General features: G+C 56.2%; 1 long non-coding RNA gene across 1 annotated transcript; it reads right to left on the bottom strand.

Annotated features, from left to right (window-relative positions):
• Positions 1-5,209: 5,209 nt before the first annotated feature.
• Positions 5,210-5,689, bottom strand: LOC125915721 (uncharacterized). The gene is made up of 3 exons (XR_007455726.1): positions 5,577-5,689; positions 5,429-5,488; positions 5,210-5,308 (listed from the first exon to the last, which is right to left on the bottom strand). It is a non-coding gene; the product is annotated as an uncharacterized LOC125915721 (long non-coding RNA).
• Between the last annotated feature and the right edge of the window lie 1,131 nt (positions 5,690-6,820).

Here is a 6,820-nt window from a genome sequence, read left to right as displayed (position 1 = left end):
TTTTGAGTCCCCGGGAGCAGACCAGGCTACGAGTTCCTGAAAGACACCTGCCCCCGAGCTGCTGGTGAGCTCAGGACGATGAAGGAACAGAGTGGGTCAGCAAGCCTGTGAATGGACCAGGGCCTCAATGTGGATCTCCTTAGTTCACTAGGTCTCTGCTTGGTCTTTGATTTTGAGCAAGTGAATCACCCCCTCTGAGTCTCAGCTTCCCCACCTGAAAGGTTGACCTGTTAATAGCACCTCCCCCTCCCCATAGGGGGCACCTGGGGGGCTCAGTCGGTTAAGCGTCTGACTCTCGGTGTTAGCCAGGTCATGATCTCACAGTTTGTGAGTTGGAGCCTCACGTCGGGCTCTGTGCTGACAGCTTGGAGCCTGCTTGGGATCCTCTCCATCTGTCTCTCTGTCTCTCTCTGCCTCTCCATTGCTTGAGCACTCCTCTCTCTCTCTCTCTCAAAATAAATAAATAAACTTAAAAATAACATAGGAGCTGCCCCATAGGGTTTGCACAGCAACGGTCCCCCAGTCCGGGAGGGAGAGAGGGAGAGAGTCCTCTTGGGGTCTCCGTGGAAGGTGGGCCCCGAGTCCACCTGGGGTCTGGGTGGAAGGCGGGTCCCGCCCTGAGATGAAGGTCGTGGGGAAGTCTGGCGGGGGGGGGGGGGGGGGACAGGGACGGGACTTGCTAACATGGAGGTTTGTGGGTCCCAACAGCACCATCCAGTTCACGGAGGACCCCTCGGGGAGTTGGTGGCTGGCACTGGCCGGAGCCCTGGGCCTGCTGGGGCCGCCCTCTTCCTCCTCTACTCCCTGGCAACCGTCACCTCCTGCCTCCTGGAGGCGGCCGGCGGATGCCTGCCTCCGGGTCTGACGGCTGCCTCTCCTCTCTGACTTTCTACTCCAGTGGCTGCCAGCTGTCCCACGAGGCTGCCCCTGGCTACCCTCAGTGCTCGCCCCCCTGGGTGGGGCAGTCTTCTGGGCCGGCGGGTTCTGGCTCCTTCTGCTGGTCCTGGACGGCCCTGCGACCTCGGGTGCCACGGACTGGGCAGACCTTTGTAACAGGACCCCCGCTGGGGCCCGGCCCCGCCGCCCTCCAGCCCCGCTCCGAAGCAGCCTCCGTTTGGCTTTGGGATGCCGCGGGGGGGTGCCGAGCCCCTTTCACAGTCTCGCGAGGACCAGGCTGCAGCTGGCAAGACTGGGGGTGCTGTGGGCCCCCGGAGGAGGGCATGCTGTTTCTCTGCTGGCTCCCCTTCCACCTGCTGCTACTGCTGAGTCTGGGGGGGCTGGGGGAGCCCAGGCTGGACGTGGTGGGGGTGGGGTGCTGCTCAGAGTGCTGGAGCTCACCCTGGGGAGGGGGGTGGCGGCTGCCTCAACCCTCTGCCTTGCGCAAGCGGGGACCAGGCCTTCAGGCAGCGTCCCAGCCAGGCCTTCTTGTTCTGCCAAGGGGGAGAGTCTGAGAAGGACACGGGTGAGGGGTCCAGCCATCCTGGGAGCACCTGGAGGGAAATTCCTGGGGGTTGGAGACAGTATGGGGGAGGGTGGAGGATGGGGGGGGTCCTGTCTCCTCAGACTCTGGAGAATATGAGACGTGGCGATTTAGCACAATGAGGCGGAGAGAAAGAGAGAGAGGTGTAGAGAGAGGGACAGAGACACAGCGAGAGGGACAGAGATGGGAGCGGACAGAGATCAGGGCGGAGACACAGAGACCCTGAGAGAGAAGTGGAGGGAGAGGGACAGAGATGGTGGCGGGGGAGCGTGGAGACAGAGACCCTGAGAGACACAGGAGCACGGAGAGCTCTAGAGAAAGATGAAATAGCACTGGTCTCAGCCTGGGGAGAGGGCGGGGAGACAGAGAGACAGGGGGACAGACATGGAGAGAGGGCCATGGGCTGCATGTAAAGGCAGGACTGTGGACATGGCGTAGGAATGCGGAATGAGGGTGACCAGACGTCCCGATTATCCCGGGAGCGATTCCTGGGATATGGGGCTCTGGGGGCTAAAACTGGGAAGTCCCACGCGAAGCAGGACGCCTTGGTCCCCTAGGTGGATCGGAGCACCGCAGGGCAGCACTGAGCCACCAGATTTTCTGGCTCACTGGAGCGCTGGTTCTTCTCTTGCTGCCCTGGGAAATGTGCCTCCCAGCGGATGGGATTTTGGGGTGATGGTGGGGTTCGGAGCTGAAGGCCAAGAAAGAACTCTTGAAGACGTCGTTGGTGCAAAAAGGTGATTTTATTAAAGCACGGGGACAGGACCCGTGGGCAGAAAGAGGGGCACTGGGGTTGCGGAGAGTGACTGATTATATACCCTCAGGTTGGGAGGGCCTTAGGGACAGCGTAAGTCTCTAAGGAATTTTGGAAGCCGGATTTCCAGGACCTTGAGGGGCGAGCTGTTACTAGGAAAATGTCATTTATTACTGTTTAGTAAAACCTCAGTCATGAGACCCCTCAGATGTATATCAGGGACCATATGCTTAGAGTATAATTGCCAACATATACTTGGGGGCTAAAGATCAAGGAGGTTTGTAAAGGAATCTTTATGTATTTAAGGAGACTCACAGGATCCTGGTTGCGGGGGTGGGGGTGGCGGTCAGGATAATATTAAGCCAAGATCGCCTTTTGCCCCTAGCAAAGTGTCATCATTGAGGCAGCCGAGCTCCTAGAGGAAGGTCACTCTGCCCGTTTCAAGGACTTTGTCAATCGGCTGTAGGCGGTAACGGAAGCATTCACTGGTCTTTGTTTCCCACATCACCCCGGCAAGCACTTAAACCCCCCTCCATCTTGATAAGCGTGATATTAGGGCTCCAGGAGACAGAGTCTATAGGTTTCTGGAGATTAGGCTCTGGATAAGATTGACTGTTTCTTGCAGTGACTAGGTCATCCGGAAACTGAAGGAGACGCCTGTCCTGCATGACTGTGATCTCCATCAGTCAGACACTTGCTTTCTTTCCATGTCCTTGGACAGCCAGGAGAGTCCGAGGGCTATCACACACACCTGACCTGGGGGCGGGGTGCTGTTAGCCTGTACTTTGTCCTCGGTTTCCCCCACGCTCCCTCATCACAGCCACACTTCCAGTGCCCCTTGCTCCGGGCAGAAACAACATAGCTTGCTTTCTTTGGTTTTCAAAACTCCCAAATGTTTCTAAACTAAAGGTTAATTTTTGCTCCGGGATCTGAGTCTTTTCGGGAGCTGCCTCAGAAATGCACCAAGCTCCAAGAGGCAGGGCGGGGGGGGGGGGGGGGGGGCGGGTGTGGGGAAATCTATCTTTTATGTCTTCAGAAAACACATTATAGAGATGTCTCTGACCCTGGCTGCACATTAGACTCTCCGGGGGAGCTTTTAAAATCCAATCGATGTCCAGGCCCCAACCCCGGGGCGTTGTGGTTTAAGTGGTCCGGGGTGGAGCTGGGCTCTGGGAGTTTCAAAAGCTCCCCAGGGACCCCCACGTGGCCACGGGCTGAGCCCCATCTATCCCAAGTGCCTGTGGTTGTGGAAATGGAAGCTTAATAGCTCCCAGGGGACTGAGAACCCCAGCACTAAGTGGTTGAAAACCCGGGATGGGCGGGGGGGGGGGGCACATGCAAAGACCGACTTCTTTGTCTATATTTGGTTGTTTCACAAGCATTAACAGCCCAGACCCAAGCTGGGGGTCCTGTAGGCGTCAGATCCTATTCTGTGCACCCCACCCTCAAGCTCCCAGTCACAGCCAGGAAGGATGGGAGGGGAGAGCAGGCAGCCTCACTTGGATCACGTGGGGTTTTAGGAAGCCTTCCAGAGGAAGCTGATGCAAATTTGGACAGCGAGCACAGCATGTGCAAAGGCACTGGGGAGTGGCATTTTTTACTATCTCTGAGTTATATGTGGTTAAGGATATACTGGGGGGCGGGGGTGTGTAGGAGGTAGGTGAGATTGGGAAAAGAAAAGAAAGGGAAAGCAAAGCAAAGCAAAGCCAAAGAAGGGAAAAGAAAAAAAAAAGTAGAAGGAGTCAGGTCGGAATACAGCCTCCAATGTCAGGCTGAGGGGCTGGGACTCTTGTCCTCGAGGAACCTGGGGGACACGGGAAGGCTGTGAACAGGGAGCGACAGGGTCAACTCTGGATGTAGCAGGATCCCTGTAAGAGCTGGAAGAGGGAGACAGGGAGCAAGGCGAAGATCCCGGGAGAGAGAAACCCTGGGCCGGGAGGGGGAGGAAGGTCTCCAAAATTCGGGTTTTCCCTCAAGGAGCCCTGCGGACTGGCTTCTGGCTGGGAACGTGGTCCAACACCGCCTCTGTGTGGTTACTCCTGGTTTTGCAACCAGGGCCTCCTGTAAGTAAAACTATCAGGCCGCTTCCGAGGATTGAAGAGGGCGTTATTACCACTTGCGTTGCAACGGGCCCAAAGTGTTTGCCGTCGGCGAGCCCAAACGGTAGCAGGGCTGTAAATCCGTTCCTAATCAAAATTTGTTAGGCCTTTGCTAAGAAGCCCAGGATGTTCGGCCACCCTATTCAGAAGCTGCCTTTTCAGATGTTGCGTTGAAATGCAATGGTTTACCAGATGAGGAGGAGGAGGAAGCTCCATCAAAGGCTGGGGCCTCACCCAGGGCATTCCGTGTCTACTGCGGATGAGGCAGGGAGTGGGGAGGAGGAGGGTCGTAAGGGAGCCGGGGACAGACTCTCGGCCTGGAGGTCTGCACACTTCCATAGGAAGGGGCATTGGCATTGGGTACTGAAGGTTGAATAGGAGTTTTCTAAGAAAAGAGCAAGATGTGTTGATACAATACAGCAATGAAGATGATAACTGCCGACTTTTTGCAGCTGACAAATTCATGTCTTTGATCTCAAGTTGTTCTGGCTGTGGCCTGGGCCCACTGGACAAAGATTTTTACCTTTGTCCGATTGAGAAGAAAACCCGGGTTCAGAGAAGGGTATATCTGAAGTACGCCAGTCTGTGCTGATGCCAGGTGAATGAACCCTGCTCTCTCTCCTCTCTGTGCTTTTGCACCCAAAGTTCAAATGTCCTTCCTCTTCTCTACTTTTTCCCGAAAGACTCCTACTCGTCCCTCAAAACCCGGCTCAGATTCTGGGTTCCTGGCCTCAAATGGGAGAGTCCAGCCCTCTAGCCCTCTCCTTCCTCAGACCCAGGAGACTGGACCCTTGGCCCCTCCTCCCTCTGACTCGGAGACTCCAATGGAGCCCGGGAGGCTGTGCACCAGCCAGGGTGGTACCATGGAACAGGATATGCTGATGCAGTCACATTTATTTGGTCTCAGAGGCCAGGGTCATGATCCAGGGTGGAATGCTCTTGGATTAGGCGTCCCATGTCTTCTCATCGCTGAGCCTGAGGGAGGAAGACTCAGAGATATACAGAGGCACGGGAGAGGAGGAGAGGCTAAGACAATAAAGTAGGGGCCGCAGAGTCAGAGATTCAGTCGGCCACCTCTGCCCTCTGCCCACTCACCTTGTTGAAGAAGTAGATGGAGGCAAGGATGGTGATTACGGCCATGGCCAGGGTTACGTTCTGGGGGGGAGGGGTCAGAAGTCAGGGCCTACCTCCTCCCTTCCCTCTCCCCAGGCCTCCCCCCACCCCCTGCCAGCCCCCTCCTCACTTCCTGAAAGTTCATGGCCATGGCCTTGAGCTGCACACTTGTTTGACCTCCCTCTTCCTTTCCTGGACTCTGAGCCAGAGGCAGCTGATCAGCCACCAGAACCTCAGAGGAGTTGCCTGGGAGACCAGAATGGTGGCCGTGGTGACGAGAGAAGGGCATTCTGGGTAGGGGGGGGGCATTGGGCAGATGGTTGAGGGTGGGGGGCTCGGACGCAGAAAAGGACTTATAGTGTCTGAATTTGGGATCGGGACACTTGAGACTGGAGAATCCAGACCTCCAACACTGAGGAGTTTGTTCCCCCACCCCCCACCCCGGGGTGCTGGGGAGCCCCGGGAGGCTGTGAACAGGGGAGGCACCCAGTCAGCTCTGAGTGTCGGTGTCTTGGAGCAGGGAGGAGGCTGGGAGCCTGGAGAGGACGTGAGGCGGCCCAGACAAAATTTCCTCCAGCAGTGGCTGCCGGACACAAGGGCGGGAGAAGCAGCAGTCGGACCGGGCTTCCCAGAGCCTCGTCACCACCAGTTCTAGGGGTGGGAGCGCCGGCTGCCGCAATTTGCCCACCTCTGGGCCACGGGCCCGCGCCTCCCACCGCCCCCTGGCGGTCCCTGAGTTTTACTCCGCCAGCCTTCCCGCTAGCATCGTAGACATCTAACCCTTCGTCCGTGACGCCTTTAGAACTCACTCCCAGGTCACCAGAAATAGGGAGAGTAAAGAAACAAGTACAGTCGCCCGTCGTTACCCGCGGATTCCATCTTTGCGAATTCGCCTACTCGCTACATTATCTGTAATCCCCCAAACGCAGACCCGCCCTCTCGCGGTCACCCATGGACATGCGCAGAACGGTAACATTTTCAGTTGCTGGATGCGCCCATGTTCCCAGCTAAGGTCAGACGAGGTGGCAGAGGTGACACTGTACCCTTCTGTTTCAGCTCTCAGACAGAGAGATGCCCAGAGGAGGGAGCCGGGCGCGGGCAGTGCAGCGCACGGACCTCCCGCTGGACGAGTTTGAATCCCAACTCTGGCACTTGCGAGTGGGGTGACCTTAGACAAATTTTCTAGTTTGTAAAATAAAGAAAATAGGACCTCCCAGGATCTATCTATCTATATATCTATGTATCTATCATCATCTATATCTCTATCATCAACATTTATCATCTATCTATCTATCTATCTGTCATCATCTATATCTCTATCATCAACATCTATCATCTATCTAACATCTATATCTATCTATCTATCTATCTATC

The sequence above is a fragment of the Panthera uncia genome (genome assembly GCF_023721935.1).
Source record: "Panthera uncia isolate 11264 chromosome E2 unlocalized genomic scaffold, Puncia_PCG_1.0 HiC_scaffold_19, whole genome shotgun sequence".
Classification (NCBI taxonomy): Eukaryota; Metazoa; Chordata; class Mammalia; order Carnivora; family Felidae; genus Panthera; species Panthera uncia.
This window is presented reverse-complemented; position numbering and strand designations above follow the sequence as displayed.